This window comes from Cynocephalus volans, chromosome 4 (assembly GCF_027409185.1).
Source record: "Cynocephalus volans isolate mCynVol1 chromosome 4, mCynVol1.pri, whole genome shotgun sequence".
NCBI lineage: Eukaryota > Metazoa > Chordata > Mammalia > Dermoptera > Cynocephalidae > Cynocephalus > Cynocephalus volans.
Window position 1 is genome coordinate 115,865,365 of NC_084463.1, and position 24,478 is coordinate 115,889,842.

A 24,478-nucleotide genomic window follows, 5' to 3' on the forward strand; every position below is an offset into this window, starting at 1 on the left:
CTCTGTAGGATTTAGGACCATCTATGGTATAAAGATTCCTATCTTAATGGTGTTCTAAAAGCTCCTTATCCTCAGGGCCCCCACAATTACAGAGAGGCCGAGAAACTTCCCACTGAGTTTATTGTTTAGGGAACCACCATCTGGTCCCAAGTTATCTTGTCTTCACTTTTTCTTTTTTTCTACCTTTTACAATTTTTTTGTCTTTGGAACTTTGTCCATCCAGCTCCTCTTTGTAATTAACCCTTTTTTGTGTCTCTGGCGGGATGCAGACTAGCCTTTTAGCGACCTCTAATGACACCTACTTTGGCTCCTGCTGTGCCCCAGGGGATAATGGCCTCGAAAGCTTTCTCAGCAGCACATGGGGCCTCTCCTGCCCAGCCCCTTTGTGCCCCTGCACTGGGCAAGGTTTTATATTAATAGATACTCAGTTTAGAAAAGACACAAAGAAAGATGACTTAGCCTGTTGTGCCTAAAAGACACAGTGGCATGTAAGTGTCTTTCTGTCCCTGAAGCCAAATGTTCATGAAGTAAGCTCATGGGCACTTCTCTTTGACCCCCTAGGAGGTACAGGTTAACGTTGATTAACCAAAGTGTTCAGGAAAGGGCAAGCAGGGAGGAGGGAGAATTGTAAGTAATTGAAAAGTTCTAGCTTACTGAAAGTTAACAAAAAGAGGTGGTTTTTTGTTTTGTTTGGTTAACCTATATTTCAGCCTTTTTCCTGGACACTTTGTGAAGTCACATGTTTTTATATTAGGGTGGGCTAGTGAACATGGTTGCAAGAAGGGGCTGTGGAATCTTCCTCTATGCTCCTGGGGCACTGGGTTCAATTCTGTTAGCACTTAGCTCAGGCTATTCTTTGTTCTCTTTTGTATATATCATCATTCCACTACACCTAGAGAACAGGAACCATATCTTGTATTCATGTACCAAAAGAAGAATGTCTCAGCCCAGCCATTTTGGCAGCAAAGATATTGGACCCCACATTTTATCTCCTGCATTTTGCTGTTGGCTAGGCCAACAGCACAGTGAGAACACAGGAGGCAAAGGGATGGGAAACAGAGAGACAGATTGGACCTGCCATTCAACAGACCAGTCCAGGGTAAGAAAGTAATTCTGGAACACCAAGCAGAATTGCTCATGACTTCCTCTAAGATTAGCTATGAATAATTATTATGAAGTCATTTATCCAAGCCTTAATGAATATTATCTCTAATTAACATAAAACAGAATGGACAATAGATAAAAATACAGTAACATTTTGATATATACAATTTGACACAGGAAAATTGAACTTAATAGAAGTAATAGCTAGAAAAGAAAACTCACCAAAGCAAAACCTATAATCAATATAACTTGATATGGGTCAAAAATTTATCAATAAACCAGATCTCTATTGTGAAGTTTTCACAGAAAAGAACAACAAAAAAAAACTATTATTTTAGTAATATAAAATTAAGACTAAAAGCCTGAAGATGGTTTAACTAATAGTTTCCAGAAAAATTAAGGATTTTAATTGGTGTTAGGGCTTTTAGTGCTGGAAAATATGTTCACAGTAGAAAGTTATTGGCATTAGCAAAATTATGACTTAAATGTTTATATTTAAAAATGCCTGGATCAAAATTACAGGCTTGAACACCCTTTGCACTAGAACTCAATACAAGGAAAAGGAGTTTTTTGTTTTAAAAAAATTTCACATTTCTGTATTATTTAAGCTTTTCACAGCAAGTAGGTATTAGTTTTGTAATTAATTCAATAAAAGATGTTTAAAATGGCAAAGGGACAAAAAGATGAATGAGTGGCAAGGACTGTGAAGGGTCTGAAGTCATATCCTACTGGGGAGCTAACAAGTTAGGAGTCAGGCTGCCATCATGTCATGAATGCTAACAGAAGATAAGACTCCAATAGTAGTAGCCAGAGCAGTAGCCCTTGTGCTATTTCCCTGAGCCCCCATTCCCACAAGACTATGTAAAGTGGGCCAGACAATACATGCAGGCCGATTGGAATGAGTCACAGGAGAGGGGTCCCCAGCTTAGGGAACTCTGAACTTTTATAACGGACAGCAACTCCACCTGTCCCTGGTTCTAGAGGAAGGCACTATCTCTGTCTTCCAAGGTTGTTAGCTACACAGACATCCTTGAAGAGTTAGTCTGGAAAAAAAGCACCCAGTGTCTCTGCTCACAAGACATGCAGAAATGCAACTGATCCCTGGAGAACTGTCTTCCAATGATGAGCTGATGAATAAACTTGAATCTCTCTGTGTTAACTGTTGCTGTCATAGGCCTCCAGGTCATCCCTCCAATGCCCTTATGATTACATTTCAGAGCCGAAGATGGAGAAGGAGCAAGAGACTGGCCTATGTCTTTGCAGGGGAAAAGCTACTATTTAAATTCCTAAGACCCCATCATCCTGTGTGATGCCTCTATTGCCTTTGAATGGGAAAATCAGCTATGGACACTGCCTCTTACTTCAAAGAGATTTAATTGTGCCAAGAATAGAGAGCTTATTCATGCCACGAAAATCTATCAAGTGCCAACTATGTGCCAGGGGCTATTTCAGTAGAGCCACTACATTGTGTTTTACCATTATATTCTACGTGACTGGTGCCTCCTGGAGTTGAGTGATGTCTTAGCCCAGGTTCTAGATGGCAGGGATGAAAAACATAACAAAAATGACCAAATTCCCTGCCTCTCCGGAGCTTATATCCCAAAGCTCAGGACATACCATAAATATTTGAAATGTAAGTAAAATATATAGCATGTCAGATGATAAGTGCTACAGGGTAAGTGAAGCCAGAAGGGGATGGGAGTGGCGGTGTGGGGTTTCTTTTAATGAGAGTGGTCAGAGAAGGCCTCACCAAGAAAGTAACATTTGAGCAAAGACCTAAAAGATGAGAGACCAAGCTGTGCGGGCATCTGGGGTAAGCATATCTCAGGTAGAGGGAACAGCCCTGAGGCTGGAGCATGTCCAGTGTATTCAAGGAACAATAAAAGAGGCCAGTGTGGCTGATGTGGAGAGAGCAAGAGGGAGAGGAGGTCGGGCCAGGACTGGCCTGTTCATTAAGTAAAGGCCATCGTGAAGACGTAGGTTAATGCAGAGAGCAACAGAGCTCTAGACCTGGCCATTGGAGCAGAGAAAGAGATTTAGTTGACTCAGTCCATCAAGCACCAAGTGCTCATGTTGAGGATGTTCAAGGAGTGCATGACCACGTGCTGGGTGGGCAAGGAGACCACCCAGAAGATCCTCTCAGCCTGTTCCTGAACTAGGCATTTCTGCTTGTTAGAGCAGGAAGGGAAGTTAGAGAGTCATCTTCTTGCTGCCTACTGTTCATGGATAGGAACTCACAAACCACAGAGAAGAACCACGTCGCCCAAGGCCACACTGGGATTAGTGGCAAAACGTGGTCTAGGACTGTATTAGTCCATTTTGTGTTGCTATAGCAGAAATACCTAAGACTGGGTAATTTATAAAGAACAGAGGTTTATTTGGCTTATGATTCTGGGACAGCTGCATCTGGCACAGACCTCAGGCTGCTTCTACTCACAACGGAAAGTGGCAGCAGCTGGTGGGTACAAGCAAATCACGTGGCAAGAGGAAGTAAGAGAGAGAGAGAGAGGAGGTGCCAGGGTCCTTTAAACAATCAGCTCTTGCGGGAACTAATAGAGCGAGAACTCACTTGCTACCCCTCCTCCCCCAGGGAGAGCATTAATCCATTCATAAGGGATCTGCCCCCATGACTCAATCAGTTTCCAACACTGCCTCATTGGAGATCAAATTTCCACATGAGTTTTGGAGGGGACAACACATCCAAACTCCTTCAAGGACCCAGGACTTTTGGAGTATAGTTCAGTGATCTTTCCTAGGTCTCTCATCTTCCATCCCCTGATGTGGACAATAAAATTATATGGCCACCCTTTTCACAGGATTGTTTTGGAGAGCAAATGTACTCTATCCTGAGATTAACCAGGGAGTACTACTGGAACTGACAGTCAGGCACACGTTGCCTGTCCGATGGCATGGGGTAGGGAACACAGGCTCGTCTTCGCATGGAGAAAAGGGGACTGTTAGGAGGAGGAAGGTAAGGGAGATACATGGAAGGGGATGACAACATGACATCTGTTGGGGATCTTGGTCACACAGTCTATCTAAAGTAACTTTATTCTAAGCCCCGTGGGGAGAGGAGCTTCAGGCAGAGAGGGAGGAAGAGATTTCCAGAGGCACTTGTTGAAACATGGTCCGTAGGCAACACAGTCTGGGGCCCAAGCTATACAGGTGGGGTGGGGGGAAGAAGAAGAGGTGTCTCTCTACATGGAGTACTGTCAAGTTCCAGCATCTGAAAGGTGGCAGGTTGAGGACCATCTGGGGACCTGGCCCTAGTCGCTAACGTTGGAGTTCTAATGACTGTCATGGTCAGGAGAACAGGAGGGGAAGACTCTGACACAGGCTTCATGATAACAACAGCCAGCCAGCTGGTTCAGGACCTGCCAGGTGACCATCCTGAGGATTCCAAACAGGTCCAGGGAGTTCTGTAGGATGGGGCAGGAGCCAATGAAACAAGAGACATGACCATCACAGAGACCCCCATCTAGGCTTATGGTTAGAGAGACCCTGGATGACATTGAAATATGCTTGCAGAGTGTCTAAGAGAGTAGGTGTTCAAGTAACAGTGTCCTTGAACTCGTTGAACTTTTAAAGCAAGTATCCAGCCAAAAGTCCATTTGGTTGGAGTGACTGTGAGTAGATTCCACAGAAAGATTCTTTGAGAGGCTTGGTGAGGAGGAGGATTATAAGTCTCTGGCTGGCCCACTGTGGGTGGGAATGACCCCCATTTGAACCCCGAGATTGGCAGGTGTGTGTGTGGTGTGTATATGTACGTGCCAGGCTTATGTGTTTAGGAGGAGGGGTGATTAGAGAGAAAAGGGCAAGAAAAGAGAAAAACAGAGAGTAGGGAGGACAGGCAGAGAGCCTTGAAGACCAGACTGAATCCCAGGAGTGGGGACCATACACCCATGGGGAGGTCACACCTAAGCCCTTGAGGCAAGTTGTCTAGCTTGAGCTGGGAAGAAAGTAAAAGGAGCTGGGGACTCCACTCAATTTCAGGACAGGCAATAATTGTTTCTGATATGAGTCAGAGTTCTGCCAACAATCATTTATTCTTGCATTCAAAATAAAAAAGGGTTTCCTAACATCTTTTCCAGATTTCTTTCTGATTTCAAGCCGGCCTCGGCCCTATTATCTTTGAGCATTTGGCACTAGTGGTGGGAGTTGGCAGATTTTAATCATGAAGCAGCTCACAGTGATCCCCTGGAGCCATCACGACTCCCTAACTCTCAAGAAAGGGCTCCTGCACCCCTCTGCCTCCCTGCAGACAGGACTCTCACCTGCTCCAACACCAGCCTCAGAACCCCCGCCCAGTACCTCTGCTCACATCAGCCGCCATCTCTAGTCTTTGGAAATCTCTTTAATATCTTATCACCATTTCCTCTCTCCTGGTCTCCTACATTTCTCCAAGAGTCTCAAAGTCTTGCTTTGGAAACTTCCATCTTGGCGTTTGGGATGTGGTAGAATAAAAAGCTTCTGGGATCAAACACTAACTGCTGTCCCTTTACTGACTGCCAATAGCCTTGGGGACATTACTTACTCTCTGATTTCAGTTTTTTCATCCTCAAAACAAATGTAATAACAACCATCTTTCAATGGTAGGTACGGAGCCCAGCACAGTGCCTGAAACACAGTGCATGCTTAATAAACATCAGCCCCACCCCACCCACTAGAATGCAAACTCCTCAAGGGCAGAGATTGTCATCTGCTCTCTTCACTAATGTAGACACAGCACCTAGACTGTGCCCAGCACCATGGTAGGCGCGCAGTAAACATCTCTTGAATTTCATATTCAGGAATTTGGGGGAAATTCTAACTAGCTGAAACAGAAGCCATTCACATTCAACCTCTTTTCACTATCTGCTTCTGCTTTACTTACAAACTTATCCTATAAAGAAACCCAAACCTTCCTATAAGAAAACCCAAACCCTCTCAAACACTACTGCATTTCTGTCCTTCCCTTCAGAGCCAAACTCCTTCACAGAGTGGTCCTTGCTTTCTGCCTCCTCCCCCTGCACAACCAACCAGCCTGATGTATATAGTATTATCCTACTTTTACAGATGAGGAAACTGAGGCCTAGAGAGGTAGGTAGCCACTGAGTGAATAGAAAAGCTGGGATTTGAATCCCGTTCATCCAGGCTTTGGTGCTTCTGTCTTCAATCACTGTCCTACTGCTCCCCAAGCTGCTCACCGATGACTGCTGGTCCCCAACTCTATCCCCTTGGCCCTTGATGGAATTTGGTTGTGTAGTCCCCTCCAAAACTATGTGGAAATTTGATCCCCAATGTGGCAGTGTTGGAAACTGATTGAGTTATGGGGGCAGATCCCTTATGAATGGATGAATGCTCTCCCTGGGGGAGGAGGGGTAGTGAGTGAGTTCTCGCTCCATTAGTTCCCATGAGAGCTTGTTGTATATAGGACCTGAACCCAATCCACAGCCTTGAGGCTGATCCCAACTGAGCCCAACTTGATCAGCCAACAGCCAGATGCCCCACAGACACAAAAGCAAGAAGAAATGGTTATTGTTTTAAACCACTAAGTTACAGGTTTTATAGCATTAGTAGAGCAACAAATAAGAGATACAGATGGAGGTTCAGAAACCAGATTCACAACTGAATAGGCTGTCTTGGGTAATCCTGACATTCTCCCCCACAGCCACACCTGTCTCCCTGCCACACTCCTCACCCATGACTGTGCCCTGAGAAGTGGCACAGAGCCGAACACATCGAAACCCCCAAACCGCAGCCATGCCCAGAGAAATGCAGGATGCTATGCATTGGATCTTTGGGTAACTGAAGGCTCATACCCTTTATGTTTCCACCTTTGCTGTGGAAAACCTCTGTGAAATGTGACCATCCACTTCCTTGACGTAGCATTTCCCAGGCCACATCGCCAGGGCTGGAACTAAACGTCAGTATAGGGTTAGGGGCTGCAGATGGGGCTGTGCTGACCCTAACACCTCTCCTGGTGGACTTTTTCTGGTCATTGCTCTTTTTGCTTCTAGATGCTGCTTCCTTCCACTGACTCCCAGTTTTTAACCTGGCTTGTGATCATTTGGCTTTCAATTGAGAGGTGAGCACAAAGGAAAAAGAACAAATCACTAAAGAATCCACTATTTTGTTTTGAGTTCATGAGGTTTTTCTGCAAACGCAATGGAATGGATCTTCCTGTATGTCAGTGAACCAGGTGATGTGGCCAGGAGCTTCCAGTTTCCCAGAGGTGCCCTCTCCGACCCAGGGCAGGCCACTCAGCCACTCTTAGCTTTACTCTTGCTCTTCTCCTCCACAATGTGTGATAATGACATTCCCTGCCTCCTTCATAGAGCAGTGGTGAACTGCAAATGACATAAAGTCAGGTTGTACAAGCACTTGGAAAATCATAACACCTTGCACATGCAAAATGGTAAAACAGTTCCAACCTTTGGCAACCTCAATTTCACTTTAAAACAGTCAACAAATTTAAATACAATTTTATTGGACCGTATTTCTTTAACAAGAATATCAGTCCTGTTCCTCATTTTTCCTAAAAGAACTGGTCTTTCTATTCTTGGGATGTTCAAAAGAGCTTTGGAGCACAGGCTTTGGAGTCAGAAAAATGTGAGTTCAATTTCTGGTTTGGCTATTAATAAGCTGGCCAGGAGCAAGTCAAGTAATTTCACTGAGCCTCAATTTCCTCATCTGTAAAATGGGTTTTATAATAATAAACATCCCTTCAGATTGCTGTGAAGGTAAAAATGGACCTTGGTATCAAAGCACTTTATGAATTGAAGAGTGATGTACAGGTGTCAGATCTCATCATTACTACTTTTCAAGCCATCGTTGAGACCTACTATGTGTGAAGGGCGTATGCTTGATACTGCCTGCACAACCAGGATCACGTAGTTTGGGGGCAACTCTCCCTCTGTGCAGGCGCTGTTTACAATCAGGAAGCTCCCATTCTCCTCAGTCTCTGTGGCTGAAAGGAAAAAGTGGCAAAAGCCAGTGAGGACAAGAAGGAATCTGAGGTGACTGAAGCACCACCCCGGTTTCCAGAAAGTTCGCAAGCATGCTGCGTTTCCTCGGGGACCCAGAAGATGAGGTGTAGAAACTGCTGCTGGGTAACAGCCTTAGTCATAAAAGTAACACTGTGAAAAATCCATTTTGTGGGTAACAATGAGAAGTTAATGCAAAGAGTCACAGCCCTTCGTTAGCGAAAACTTTGGCAGCAACTTTTCCAGGCTCTCGGGAAGCCTTTGGAGAAGGCTGCTTCAACCCAGAAGCACTTCATCATTTATATGAATGAAAATGAGTGCAAACAGATTGCCGAGATGTCTGTTCACATCACCTCTTTTTTCTTGCAAGGAATCCCCTCTGTAATTACATTTTGCCTGTCAGTTCATAAATTTTTCTTATTACAAACTGGCCATTATTGATTGCTTTTTAAAAGTACTAAAGCTGAGCCCAAAGCAGTAGATCTCTCTGTAAATTCAAAACATACTATCTTCGGTCCCAATCACTGGCAAGGAGCGAAGGGGAAAGCCTCCAAGTTCTGAGCAGAGTCGGCCCTGCCATACATTTCAGTTTAAAGACTTGGCTTTGAGGGCTGCATGTTGTAAGCCACAATGAAAATAATAAATAAGGGATAAACTTATTTGGCAAATGCTGACACTACAAAAGCCAACATCCTGTCATTGTTCTTTCATTGGGTCTCACTGCTCAAAGTGTTCTATTTGGGTTTTCAGCCTCTATAACCAGACATCATGATAAGCAGAGGGAGAAAGGTGGAGTCAGAGGAGGTAAGATAAAGACAGTCAGAGGAGGTATGATAAAGACTGTGGTCAAGGATTTAAGTCACCAGTAGAACATTTTCCTAAATGGTCCTTTAAAAATGAGATGTGGTGGTTCTATATTTAGTCCTATCTGCTAAAAATGTGGGAAGAGCAAAATCTCAGGTGATTCCAGTATTCTGGCAAAAGAATGGGTGTTTCTCATTGTTCACAGTTTGAGGGAAGTTTCTAGAACCTTTACTGGTCACAAGTAAGGGAACACATCAGATAAAGACACTTAGGTTCCAGGCCTCTGCTTTGACTGAAAGGTATGACCAGGGGACACGCAGGAGGACCACCCCTCTTCAGCCTGTCCCCCTGGACACAGTCTCTTTAAAACCCAAGGCAGGCTGCCAGCCCCCAAAATCCACTTCTTTAACCTGTAACTGCAGAGAGTGAGTAGGAGGAGAGGAGTGAATGAAAATCTGGACATGTATGATCAGTTCCTGATTGGAGCTGGATGGAACCAAGTAATCAAAGCAAGCCACAACGTGGTCTGCGTCGGGCTGCCAGTCTTGGACCGCTCGCTCACTAAAAGCAGGCAGCAGCTACCGATCTGGCCAGGAAACAATGCCCTATTCAGCTCTCAGAATCTGTTCTTAATATCAAGACGCAAAACTGGGGTCCACATCGGTGAGGAAGCCAAGTCCAGGCCAGGAGAGCAATTACACCTCAGCCAACCAAGTGAACAAAATGCGAGACATAAAAACATTTTTAAGGTGGAAATAATTTAAGGGCCTTCTAAATATCTTAACAGCACACTTGGCCACACTTGGGATTAGGAAGCGATATTTTATGTTAGGCAGCAGGACTTTTGTTTTTTGTGTGTGCATTTTTCTTTTTAGCCAGGGATCTGAAGAGAGAGAGGACTGCATTCTGTCAAAACGTGGCACCTACGACTCAGCCCCAGGCGGGGCATGCCCATCCCAGCATTTGGCAAGTAGACAGGGAGCCCATGATGAAACAGACCTAATTTGGGGTGGTTGTCCTGGGAGCTTTGAAGCACACCCCACCTCCCCCCACCAGGCTTGGTTTATGGGAGAGGGCTGCCCTCAGAGCAAAATGCAGGAGACAGACAAAGCTCCAGAACCCAAAGGCTTTGGCCATGGCCCCTGGAGCAGGGTTGCGCTGGAGCTGGGACACCCTCTGTTTTCTGTCAGTTCTGAGATAAGATGAGAAAGGGTCGGGACTGCTGGGAGGAGCCAGTAATCCCAGCAGAATCCCTCAATCAGCCCTAATGTTGGCCTCCAGGCCATAAATCCGCATCCTGCAAGAAGTGACCCCTGCTCTGCCCAGCCCAGCCTAGGCTCCCCACTTGACTTCTGAGCAACTTCTCTGTGCTGGGCACTGGGATTAGAGAACAAGATAGGCCTGGAGAGAGGCTGAGAGTAAGTAGCGATGGTGATGATGACAGAAATGGGAAAGAGGAAAACTAACATTTATACAGTGCTCACCCTAAGAGGTTAACAAATAATTACTCCTTCAATCCTTAACTCAGTAAGATAGGAATTACCATCATCCCCATCTTATAGATGATGAAACCACAGCACAGAGAGGTTAAGTCACCTGCCCAAGGTCACACAGGCAGAGGCAGACTTTGAACCCAGAACATCTAACTCCAGGATGCATGTTATTTAACACTTTACACCTAAAGGAGCTGAGGGTAGGAAAAAATCAGAGAAGACTTCCTGAGGAAGGTAACATGTAAGCTGAGTCTTAGAAGAAAAGAGCTGAGGTTCCACCAGGGAAGCCACCAGTTTCTCCATTATTCCTCAAGACAGTGAATGAGCCCATGAGTTTCTGAGAAGCCAGGCTGACACCTCCTGTGGCACAAAGCATGGTCTCTTAACACTCAGGCTGTGCACAGGGCAAGAAAACCAGCTTGATTTCCTCCCCTCCTAGCAATACTGATCCATGAAACAGTCTACAAAGTATGGCTCAGAGTCCACAAGGTGAGAATAGTGTCACTCAAAGCGTGGTCCCTGAAGAGCCACATAGGCCTTGTCTGGGAGTTTGCTAGGATTGCATATTATTGGGCCTTGATCCAGCCCTCCTGAAAAAGAATCTATTTTTTAACAAGCCTCCCGGATGATTCCCATGTACTCTCAGTTTGGAAGGCCCCAGTGCTAGACATGCATAAGAGCTAGATGTGCCCCTGGGGGTGACCAGAGTGGCATGCCCAAGGCCTCAGAGAAAGTCCATGGAGAACCAGTGCCGACGGCTTGCCCCAACTTCCAGTCTGTGCCATCTGTGCTGCCACAACCAAGTGGGGTCTGTGACTTTTCCCATCACTACAGAATCAATCTGATTATAGGTGGCAGCCACTGCTTTCCTCCCCCAAGATTTTCCCACAGCTGATTCCCCTATGGAGCCCCCTTCTATAGGAAGCCAGCCTTGACTTCCACACTGACCTTTACTTATGGAGAGGGTGGACAGGAAGAGTCTCCGAGACCCCACTCACTAACTTCAGTTCTCATTCACAAGGGGCTTTTCTGTCCTGTTTCTCAAAGCAAGATGTGGCGAGCCCAACTCCGGGATGCTCAGGCACTCTCCCTGTCTCCACCTGGAATATCCTTCAGGAGCACAGCAAGTCCCGGTGGAGAGAGGACAGACTGAAGTCACAAAGACCTGGGTGCAAAAGTCAGTTTTATTACTCCCTCGCCGTGTGATTTGGGGCAGGTTGCTTAACCTCTCTGAAATGCATTTTCTTCATTAGTAAAATGTAGATGAAATTATCCATCTCATAACTTGATGAGATAATATGTGTCTAACTCCTAATGCATTGTTCTCTTCCCTGACCGACTCCCATCACTGACCACCAGTCCTGGGACTCAGGGAATAGGGTCAGGTCTTAGGTGTCTGTGGGCCCTGAGTGACAGTCCCCTCTTTACACTCCACTTCTCCCTTACCGCAATCACATTCCTGTCACTGCATGGGCTGAAACCACAACCCTGTTCCCTCTGAGCTCACACACATGCTAACGGGTGCAGATAGGTCCAGGAGCACATCTCCTATGGGACCCCGATGGCACAGACTGAGCCGCTTGCACCAGGCTGGTGGTCCAGAGGAAACCAAGGAAGACATGGGAGAGGCTGAAACCCAGAATCCTTTGCTTCTGGGATTGGAGTCGACAGCCCCCAGGTGATCTTGTTCTGGGCTGGCATCATCTACATTGTTTCCAAACACCCTCCAGGCCACTGCTTCCCACATCCTGGCCCAACACAGTGAAAAGGATCCAAGGAAGGCTTTCAGGGACCACACCTAAGAACAGCTCTCGCCTCCCCATCCACAAAACAAACATCACACACGAATATCACACACAAGCATCCCTCTGGCCAGAGTCAGAAGGACAAAGAGAGGAAGCAGAGCAGCCAGAGAAAGCGGTGGCTTACGTAGCCTAAGGATACAGCACCCCCCCACCCACCCACTGCCTTGTGACGTGGCCTCAAACTCCACCATTCAAGCTATATAATCCTTCCTGCTTCTTTCAAAATGTGAATGTTCTAAGAGTATGAAGATTCTGAGTTCATTAGGGACAAGCTTATGAGAAACTTCTCATTAGGAGTGACAAGACAGCATGGGGACCTGGTGCTGGAGATGGGCTAAAGACACACTTAGAAGCCCAGAAGATTAAGCTCCATGGTCATCTAGCCCAGTGCCTTCCCAGGCAGGAGTCCCTTCTGGAATCCTACTGCTCAAACACGTCTGAGGATGCTTCTCTCTCTCTGAGTAAGAACATCATACTTATAATCGCTGCTGTTTGTTGAATGCATACTGTGTGCTAGGCATTTTATGTAATAGATTTACCCAAATTAACCCTCACAAAAACCCTAAGAGGTAGAAAACATTATTATCCCTTTCACAGATGAGGAAGTTGAGGTTCAGAGGGAAAGAGGAAAACATGACCCAGGCCACAAGCTAGCAATATGGAGCCAGGATTCCTACTCACATCCCCCTGACTCCAAGGTCGTGCTCATAGCCACTTAGCTAACAGTTGTCATCAAAAAGATTTTTTTCCCCTTTCTTAGTTCTGTTGCTTGACTATTAATTAATTAATGGTTTAAAAAATAATCATACTTCCCTATCACCTTCTCTCCATAACTGCCACTTTGTCTATATTGCCCCTCAACTGTGGGGACCACACCCAAACACCCTGATTTCATTTGGAGCTGACAAATATAAAGATTGGTGGACTCTCACCTCCCTCGTTCAGCACACTCTATCTACATTGATATGATCTGAGACATCAGCATTCTAGGCAACCTCCTTCCACTGCTGACACATACTCAGCTAATACTCACATAAGTGTCTAAACATTTTTTGACTTGCACAGCTTTTCAGAGGGGCTGGGAGTAGGCCTACCTCCTTCCTGATGGGGTCTCAAAATCAGGGCATGGCAGAGCAATCTCTGGAACCTTCTCTGCAAATTCAGGCCATCCCACTGCTCTTCCTTTGCCCTGAGCCTATAAACTCCACATTCCTCATTAACAGCAGAGTCAATAATTACACTTCCTCAGCAAGCAAGAGTCAGACCCATCCCTGGGCACCCTAGATGCCCCAGCCCTGTGTACTTTTCCAGAATTTATATTTAAAAAATAATTATTATTGCCTACTCCAAGTGGCAGATTCATTCTCCTGACCTGTGGCTTTAGTTTTTGCTCGTGCGCTCCCGGCAGAGGCCTGGAGCCAAAGGGCCTTCCTGTAGATTCAGAAGGTTCTCTGCAGCTCATAAGGCAGCCCCATCCTCTTTCTTTCCCTAGTAAATGATACAAAAGTTCTCCCTAATTAGAGTCTCCCCTTTAAGTTCTGCAGACTGCTAATGAGTAAGAAAGAGGAAGCACTTGGGAGCCCTAAAGAAATTATTTGAAAGCAAAACCAAGTGGCCTCAGTAAAATATCACCATTTCAGTCAAAGGGATTTTTTTTTTTCTTTACACATGACCACCTGACACAGCCCAGCTGGCAGTGTATTGAGAAATTAGAGACACTGGCTTTCTTCAGAGAAAACAGGCCTCTTCCTCGTATTCCTGGGGCTTCTATCACTTGGCAAACTGTCTCCTTATCAGTTTGACCCTTCTCTGATCCCCAATTGCTCTCAGCCAAGGCAGAAGCTGGTATCCGCTTTTGTTCAGTGCTCTCACAGAGGTCCAGAGAGGGTAAGTGAATTGCTTGAGGTTGCACAGTAAGTTGACAGCAGGGCAAGAACTGGATCCTAACACTACAGATTCTAGGTTATTTCATCCCATCGCTAATAATTCTGAATGTTCACGTATGGCAGGAACAATGCTTTACAAGCACTACCTCATTCTTTATTCCTTCACCAAATAGTCGTTCAGTTGCTAGACCTATTGAGTCAAAGTAAGTCCAAAGCCCCTGCTCTCCCGAAGCTTACATTCTAGCCAGGGAACCAAATGTAGAGAAATATATAAGACAATGTCAGCTCCTTCTCAGTGCCAGGAAGAAAAACGCATCAGGGTAGAGGAATAGAGAGAGGCTAAGAATGCTATGTAGAGAGGGAAATCCGGGTGGCTTCTAGGAGGAGGTGGCACTTGAGCAGCAATTAATGAAATGCAGAGGCAGCTATGCAGTTATCCAGGAGAAAAGCATTCCAAGCAGAGGGATTAGCAAGTGCAAAGGATCTGAGACAGGAGCCTGTTTAGGAATGGCAAGGAAGCTGGCTGCCGGCAACGTGCTTGCAGGGAATCTAACAGGAGAGCAGAGTGGAGATGTAGCAGGGAGCAGATCACTTAGGCTGTGCCAGCCCATGGTAAGGACTTCAGATTTTGTCCTAAGTATTCAAGTCGTGTGCAGAGAGATAAGTTCACATTTCGATTTTAAAGGGCTTATCTGGCCGCTCTTTGGAGAACAGACTGGAAGGGTCAAGAATGGAAGCTGGGAGTTGAGCAAGGGACAGATGAGCTCACCAAATCCTTCTGCAACCTAGAAGATAGGTCCTATTATTAAGAGGCCAGTGAGATCCAGAGAGATTCAAGAACTTGCATCACACCCGGGCTGCCCCAGGACTGAGAGCTCAAAGACCAAAAGACACCAAGGAAAAGGGCCCTGGCTCCTCGTATGTCAGGCTTTCTCCTAACTAGACACCCTGAGCCTCGGTTTACTTGAGAACCACAGTTTATTGGGGCCTCCCTGTGTCCCAGGCACAGATCGGGGCTTTGACGTGCAGGACCTCATTTAATCCTCACTACAGCCCAGGGGTCTGGGTATTATTATCCGTGTGTTACCAGATGAAAAAGATCTCATTTTCTCAGTGGAGATAGAGAAAACATTCCAAAGCTGCTTTGGGGTTTAATTCACAGAAACCTCAGCATTTAATCTACTAAACCAGAAAGTAATCCCCTCTTTGGCTGACTCTGGGAGCCCGGGTCTGCCCACAGTCGTGGGGGGGAATTGGTAGCTCTCGCTTGCACACGTGTGCACCCACACACGTTCCACACACCAAACCCGTCCCAACGATGCCTGCCCTCTAATGCTCCCTTCTCCTCCCCCCCCCCAAAGCCCCTCTCCCTCCTTTTTGCACACACAGCCAGTGGTCTCTCTCAGGCCACTTGGCAGCCCCCAAGCCCCACCCCATGCTACCCCTGGCAGAAGTAATGAGGACATACCCATTCCACCCCTCACAAAAACAGTGTCCTCTGACCCAACCTTCTCCCTTTCCCGGTCTCTCATCCATATCAAACCCACAAGACTGGTGTCTCTTTTTTTCCAGGACCCAGGGTCACTAATCTGAAAAACTGGGCTGGACTCAGTTGTAAACCGCTGCCCAGAAGTTATTGGTACCAAAATCCCAGGTAATCCTTTTGTCTTTCAAAGGGACTTTCTCAGGCTATTGTTCAGTCCTAGGCATTGAAGGTAAGAGAGAATATTACTAAAGGTAGCAGGCATGCAGAAATGAGATTATAATCAGAGGTTAGGTGTGTTTCCTAAATTCTACTGTTCCAAGACTCCTGATGTTGGAGAGGAATCAATCTGACAATGACTTATTTTTTAAGCACCTGTCATGTGCTTAAAAAATAAGTATTCACATAGCTGATAAAAAGGCTTTCTATCAGAAGGAACTGTGGGGACAAAGGCCAAAAGGAGCAAAGCAGCACAAAGTATGGGCATCAGAGATCTTGGCATTGCTAGTGTGGATGGGAGAGTGGAAAGAAACAAAAAGATGGTTTTTCCTGGAAATTTGTTTACACCCTAATTTTCTTCAATGGATTCTTGAGCAAACTCCATTTCCCAGCATCCCACTGGAGAGAGAAGGTATAGGAGGAACTGCAGGAACTTCAGCAAACAGATGGCTTTTTGATGGGATTGCTACCATGCTCCTAAACCCTCCATGGCTCCCCAGTACTTAGAGAATGGAGTTCACATGAATGAACAAAGACTAGAGGCCCCTGCTAAGTTCCCAGCAGCCTCTCTGACTTCTCACCCTTCCCCACACTCTCCTGCCTTCTCCATGAAACCGTTCTTGATTCTTCCCTGCTGGGAGGGCTCCCTCCTTCATCCTTCCTGAAGGTCCCCAGCCTGGTACCTCTCTTATGACACTTCTATGGTTCTCCCTGTGTAAGAGACCTCTGTGGGAGCCACAGCCCAGTCCAGTGAGAATAGCAAATGCTCAGGGGTCTTCACGACCTAGGTAGGGGCTTCCATGGAGAAGAGTAGGGCTGAGGCAGTGCGGTACAGCAGTCAAGTCCACAGGCTCTAGAGACAAGGTTCTCAACCCTGGTGAACGCAGGCAGTATTTGAGTATCATTTTCAAATATTGATGTCCCTTCTCAATCCCCCAGAGATTCTGACAACTGATATAGAGTGCAATATAGACATGGTATTTTTTAAAAGCTCTCCAGATGATGCTAACTGCAGCCAGGGTCAAAGCACTGGTCAAAGAGCCAGATGTGGAGTTCAAATCCCAGCTCCTGTTACTAGCTGGGTGACCTCAGGCAGGCTAAGTCCCCAAGTCTCAATTTCTGAAACTGTAAAAGGAGATGATACAGCACGTACCTCTGAGGAGCGTTGGAAGGCTTAAATTCAACAATGCACATCAAGTTCTCAGCATAAGTTTGGCATGTGGTAAATACTTAGTGTTAGCTCTCGTTAGTGTCACGTTAGGCAGGCAGTGCTAGATTCGGTGCTGCGTTCCCCACAGAGCCCACCACAAAAGAGGCACCTGGGAAGTAAGTGTTGTGTTGGAATCAGTTTAACTGAGCTCCAAAGGCAGCCCGGCCAGAGCCCCATCCCCAGCTGCCTCCTTCTGAGGCTTCCCTGAGACCTTGCCCTCAATCCCCAGCAGGCTGGCAGCTTGGGTACTCTCCAGCACCCTTTCAAGACCAGCTCAAGTGCAAACAGGTGAGAGCTCAAGGAAACCCCAGGACCCCTCCATCTTCTCCTTCCCCACCTCCCACAGATGACTGCTCTGTCACAGAGCTTCCTGCCCACCCCTAGAGTGTCCCTGGAGAGTTCTCAGGCTGCAATCCCAAGCTTCCCAACCCCTCAAAACTTACCACTCTGGCCAGAGGGGAGCTTAGCAAGGGGATTTGGCCTCTCTCCTGCCCCCTTGGCCCTCTGGCCTGGATCAGTTAATAGTAAGATGCTGACCAGCTGAAGAACTGGTTTAGCTGTGCTCATCTCAGCCTTTTCCCAGATCCTGCCAACCCGAAAACCTGGAGTCCAGCACCCTGGAAACTGAGCCTCGCATTTTCCAGGAACGTTGTAACATGCCTACGGTCCTCTGCTGTTACATTTATCAAGAACTGTAAAGTTCAAAAACATATGAGTTACATACGATTGTCAGGAACTCATTTCATCGTTGTTGCTGAGACTTTATAGCAAAATCCAAAGAAGTCTCTATGGGGGAAAAGGAAAGCTGCTATCCCTCCATCTTTCTGACCAGCAGTTTCTTCATTCCTAAAACCTAATCTTCTAGATGGGGCCACATTTACTAATCAGCAGAATCACTGAGTGGAGTCCTGCCGGACGCCTATGCGGCCCTTTCTCATCCGCTAGTGTGGCTTCTTGGCATGATTGGTAGGGGACCAATGGTTGCCCTCTTTAGGGAAGACCCTTCTAATGTTCTCTCTCAGCATTTCTTACATGTGCTACAGCAGTACTATTAATAATGAGGTCCATGAACTACTGTTATTCTGTGAACTGGTTTTCACTGACCTGCTTGAGATAAGGAGCTTGCACCAGAATGTAAATCAACTGTGTCACTAAGTACGCTGTTTGGTTCAGCAGACATGGTTTTCATAGCAAGACTTGGTGGTATGGATTTACATTCTGCCTGGGATGCTGATCTGATTGCAGATGAGCAGTGGTGTGTGGAAGGCCTGTGTCAGCAGCAGTAGCTCAACTCAAGACATGATCATGCTGGTGGAAAGGTTTGCATCTCAGCTTTGATGGAGGAGGAGAGGTCCCACTGTGCTCCAACCCTGGCTTCCCAGGCTTCTGCAGTGGGAGGCACCAGGCTTGCCCCAGCTCATAATAGAGCAGTGTTTGCTATTATGCCTTGTGTGTGCCCAACCCCAACAGGCTACCTGGAAGGAGGGGTGATTGGCCAATCAGAATGCAGGCTCAAACACAATCCTCTCTCTCCAATGTCCCTAACTAATTGCATTTGTATTTAAAAATTGATTGATAGATAGTGTGCCCAAGGTTACCATGAAAGAACCAACATGTTTCAGGATGATCTACATCAGTCAGAATCCACGCTTGCAGATGGACCCAGGAGAACAAAAACTCAGGAAGTATTCTGAGAGAAAAATCCCACCCACAATATATATATTGCACAGAGGTATAGGGAGAAAGCCACCAGTTTAAGCAGCCCAGCTGGTCTTGCAGGGACAACAGCACTTGGATCAGTTATGGCGGTGCTTGTTATAGTGATCAAAAGTGATGCCTCCTAGCATGGTAGTAACTACAGCAAACTCTCACTGGTATGCTGAGCTTTATACTTTTCACTCCATGGCAGAAAGTTTCGGTTCTAGTTTTTCAGAATGCTTGCTTCAGCACTCACTCTATGGGTGACCCTAAAATGTTGGCAAAACTCAATATCCCCATTTGTGAAATGAGAGGAAAGGTGGAATCACAGACAAGAGATGTAGGCTCCGTGTAAGGAGGAATTTTTAACAAAGGATCCCAGAAGGAGATGTCCGGAGCTGTGCTCACCCTGAGACTTCGAAACAGCAGCTGGATGCCTTCTGAGAAAAAGGTCGGCAAGGAGAGCTGGGGCTCCTGCAGTTCCTCCCCAAACCTTTCTGGGTGCTGAGATCTCAACAGCCAGAGCTGCAGGGAAAACCCACCAGCCTTTAACCAGACACACATCCCCCACATCTCTGTGGCCTGGCATGGTTCAAGGGGCCCATTTACATGTATGGCTACTCATTTTCACTTATTTTGCTCAACTCAGTAACACGCCATGTGTAATGATGTCCAGGTTGCTGAGGGGGCCCTGCTGAGCAGCTTCCTGCCTCCACGCCTTAGCTGGGGGCAGTCAACCACCTCTGGAGGAAAGTGGCTCAGACCTGGGTCCCAATCAGATGACCTGCCCCTCCAGCCACCTCCCCCTGCTCCCATCACTCCCCATGTCTCCCATAAGTGTCTAGAGTGAGGGAGAGAGGCAAGGGCATCTTTCTATACCCAGTGCCAGCTCTAGTAGTTTCCTAGGGCTGCCATAACAAAGTACCACCAGCTGGGGAGTTTCTGGGGGGCAGAGTCCAAAATCAAGGTGTCAGCAGGGCCATGCTCTCTCCAAAGGCTCTATGGGAGAATTATTCCTTGTCTCTTCTAGTGTCTGGTGGCTCCAGGTGCTCCTTGGCTTGTGGCTACATCACTGCCATCTCTGCCTCTGTCTTTGTACATTCTTCTCCTCTTCTGTCTCTTGTAAGGACAGTTGTCATTGGATCTAGGGCCCACCCAGGTAATCCAGGATGACTTTATTTCAAGATCCTTAACTTAATGACATCTGCAAAGACACTCTTTCCAAATAAGGTTAAATAAGGTCATATTCCCAGGTTCCAAGGATTAAAACATGGACATATTGGGGCTGGGGGAGGGGGGCACCATTCATTCACTATACAAGCTTAACACCATCAACAATGCTGTGGCCTGAATGATTGTGTTCCCCCCAAATTCATATGTTCAAGTTCTAACCTTCAAAGTATTAGGAGCTGGAGCCTTGGGGAAGTGATTTGTGCTCTTATAAAAGAGACCCCAGAGAGCTCATTTTCCCTTTCCACCACATGAAGACACAGCTAAAAGGTGCCATCTGAGAGCCAGAAAGCAGGTCTCACCAGGCAACAAATCTGCCAGCGCCTTGGTCTTAGAATCCCCAGCCTCTAGAACTGTAAGAAATCGGTTTCTGTTGTTCCTAAGCCACCCAGTCTAGGGTACTTTGTTATAGCAGCCTGGACTGACTTCAGTAAACAGGAAGAACAGCACCTGACATATAGCAGAGACTCAAAAACTGTGGTTGAGTGAAAGATTGGATCTGCTTTGTTCACTTCAGAGACCCTGAGCTAGATCGTGGGCCAGCTTCTGAGGACTAAATGAGTGAGATGCAGCCTTGAACTTGAGGAGCTCAAGTTTGGGGGGGACGATAGAATCATACACAGCAGTGCACATCTCAGCTTCCCCTCCCACTACCTGGGCAGCCATGAACCTCAGTCTCCTTTCCCTATCTGTAGAACAAAGAAAATAAGAGCCACGGCCAGGGAGTAGGTGTTTCCTTATTTGTGGAGGGGCTCGGCTCAGGCACATAGAGACTGGCTTCCTTCTGCCTCAGAAAAGTGAGTGCATAGTAGGTGCTCGGCCAGGGTCATCCAGGTCATTCTCTTCCCCATCTGCCCCAGCACCCGCTCCAAGCCCCTGAACTGTAGAGGCAGCAAGGCCGGTGTGGAGGCTTCTGCACCCCCTGAGCCCACTTGGTCGCAGAGTCAGGGCCCGAGCCTCAGATGCCGTCTGCTCCCGAGTGGGCAGCAGCCTGGGTGGTAATCAGAGATTCTAGCGGAGCCTTTGATGCCGCAGCCGGCACGGCGAGCTGGGCACTGTTTGAAGTGCCTGCCTGTGTAATAAGGATTTCTAATTCGCTCGAACCAAAGCAACATTTGCAGTAAAGATCATTTTTGGAATGAAAAATAAATTGTGACTGGAGGGTCTGGGTTTGTTTCAAAAAGGAAGATCACCCACAAGCATTGCACTCTCTAAGAAGCCACACGCTCACACATTTTGAGATGGAGAGCACGCCACTCAGAATTTCAAAGTGCTGTTAATTAAGAGCAGTTTATTAAAATGTCAATCTTTTAAACCAAAACAACTCTCTTCCCTTGCTTGCTGAATGGGCTTCTCAGCCACTCTCCCCACCCCAAATAATCCAGCAGGCAGCTTCACCAGGGCATCCAAAAAAGTGTCTGTCTATATATTGCTCCTCAACGTGGGGGGAGAACTATTCCAAGGACGGCCCCCAGCACCTGTCATTCTGCTGCAGCCTGCTTTCAAGAGACAGGAGAGCACAGGGACCAAGTGCACGGACTCAGGAGCCAGACCACCTAGGCTGGAATCCTAGTCCTGCCTCACCAGCTAGTGACCTTGAGCAAGTAATTAACCATTTTGTGTCTCTGTTTCTTCTTCTATAAGATGGAATGATAATACTTACCCACCTTATAGCTTGTGGTGAAGATTAAATGAGATAATATATGTAAAGCCCTCGGACTGATGCCTAGCACATAGTAAGTACTTAAATGGACGTTAGTACTGTTATTTCCCAAAGTGCCCATGAGCAGGCACTGAGTCTCACTTCTTTCTTCAAAGATCTGTCCTTCCAAGGCAGGAAATGAGCCCTCTTCAGTTGTGCAACTCCAGCAATCAAGGTCGAGCACACAGCGAGTGAAGAGTAAGTGTCTGTTGAGTAAGTCAACGTGTCAGTAAATGCATGAATGCATGCAGCACGTCCACACACGTTTGGCAAGCAGGGCAAGGTGAGCTGCCCTGCAGGAATTTGTGATCTAAGAGCTGCCAAAACTGGGGCTGTTTGGTGGCCCCCAGTGACCCTGCCTCCTGGTGTTCACGCCCTCGTGTAATCCCCTCCCTGTGAGTGAGTGTAGGCTGGGCCTAAGACATGATCCTAATGAACAGAACACAGCCAATGTGATGGGAAGTCACTTCCATGCTTAAGTTATAAAGTCTGTGACTTTGTGTCTCTGGCCCTGTCTTGCCTTCTTGGCCTGCTGGCTTTGTTGAAGCAAGCTGCCATGCTGGGGAGGCCATGTGGCAAAGAACTAGGGCAGCCTCCAGCCAGCGGCCAGCAGCCATGTGAGACAGCTTGGAGCTGATCCGTCAGTTGAGCCTTGAGATGACCAAGGCCAATACCTTGACCACAGCCTGGGAGGGACCCTGAAGCTGAGGACCCAGTTAAACTCTACCCAGACTCCTGATCTACAGAAACTGTGAGATAATTAATGTATTGTTCCAAGCCACCCAAGGGTTTTTGGGTGACTATGCAGCAATAAATACATGCTGTAAGGGAAAGGCAGAATCTGGTGGTTGGTGGGGGGCGAGCTACTTCCACCTTGCCTGGGATCAACTACCTTACAGCTTGCTGTCTCCAGCAGTCATCAGAGCCATGTTCCAGCTCAAGGGACTGCCAGGAGAACAAGCACCTGGTCAGGTCAGGCAGGCCTGAATTTGTGTCCCAGTTCTGCTGCTCTCTGGTGTGTAACTTTGGGAGAGTTCCTTCATCTCTCCAAGTCTCCATCTCATCTCCTGGAAAGAGGATCAACAGACCTATCTCATGGGTGTGTTGAAGAGATTGCGATTGTGTATGTGAAAATGTCCAGCAGAGCCTTCCAGACCTTTCAGAGTAGAAGCAGTGGGGGAGACCTGTGCCCTCACTCTGATGGCCACCTGAGGCCCCCAGGTGTCCCTCCAGTGAGTCAACACATATTCTTGAAGCACCTACTGTGTGCCAGGCCCAGTAAACAAAACAACAGTATACAAAACAGCACAGTCACTGAGCACTCCCCACAGGGTCTACTCTTTAGTGCAGAGACAGACATGGAACTAGTAAGGGCAGGAGAGGTTCGACAGCATAGTCCAGGGGCTCTGGAAGGGAAGACGGGGTGTGGGGGCATGGGCTGGCATGGGTAGGGGAGGCAGAGAAGGCTCCCTATAGAAGATTAAACTCCACACTAAAGGGTTACTGGCATTAGCTGTGTGAAGAAGATGACTAGCAGGGCAAGTTCTTATTTAAGAATGATTCAGCCTATGCTATGTGCCAGACACTGTTCTAGGTACTGAGGATACAATGTTAATGAAAACAGATGAATTTTCTGCGGCATGAAGCTAGCTTTTATACTCTAATGGAGGAATTATCTTTTCCAAATACAATAAAAAAAAACTTAGGAAAGTCCTCAAAGGGTGACATTTGAACTGAAACCTCAACAATGTGAAAGAATGAAGCATCTGAAGATCTGGGGGAATGGAATCCCTGCAGGGGACACGGCAAGTGGAACAATCCTGAGACAAGAAAGCCGTGGTATCTAGAACCAGCGAGAAGGCCCGTGGGCAACCATGGAGAAGGCAAGGAGGAACTGGCCAGAAATAAGGTCAGGGAGGCGAACAGGGGAGATCCTGCAGGGCCTTCTGGGTCATGGACAGGTGTTTGGACTTTTTATCCCAGACCCAACAGGAGCTGCTGAAGGGTCATGAGCAGTGGGTTTCGAGCTTTGGAAACACACTTATAGAGAATGAGCCCGGGGCAGGCGGTCAGGGAGGAAGTCACTGCAGGAACACAGGTGGGTGAGGGAGGTGGCAGTAGGGGCATGGAGATGAGGGCTGGCTTCCAGAGCCTGGGCTCCCCCACCAGCCCTGCCTCGCCTGGCCAGCACCACCCCCCAAGGTGGAGTCCACACCTCTGACCAAGTCCCCTGCCTATAGGACTTTTCTTATAGAAAGTCCCTTCCCAGATGGGCAGGGGGAACACCAGGAATCTCTCCAGACCTTCTTCACAGGACCCACCCCCATCACAGACCTTCCATCAGAAGTCTTCACGTAAAGGATAGTAGCCCAGGCTCTGGACACAAACTGCCAGGGTTCAACTGCTAGCTTTGCCATTTAATAGCTATGGGACACTGGGCAAGTTGCTCAACCTCTCTGTGCTTCAGTTCCCTCAACAGTCAGATGAGCCCAGTAACGCGGACATCACAGGGCTGTCACGCAGATTAAACGAGTTCAAGTGCTAGCGCCCTGGCACCCATGAGAACTCCACAGTGTTGGTGATTACAGGATTAAAGAGCCCACAGGCTGCAAGTCTGTGGTCTTTGTGACCTCCTCCTCATCATCAAAATTCAAATCCCCAGGGTATAGAACAACAAATGACAAATGATGTCTCCCCACACCCAGTGTCTCCACCCAGTCTGACCTGACTTAACAGGTCCCCCAAGGAACCCAAGGATTTCTTGCCTGCTCCACCCTGCAGTGAGCCCAGTGCACCCCCACCCAGGTGTGCCTTGGAGCTGCTCCCACAACACAGCACGCTGCAGGCTGATGGGCCAGCCTGCCGGGCACACGCAGTGG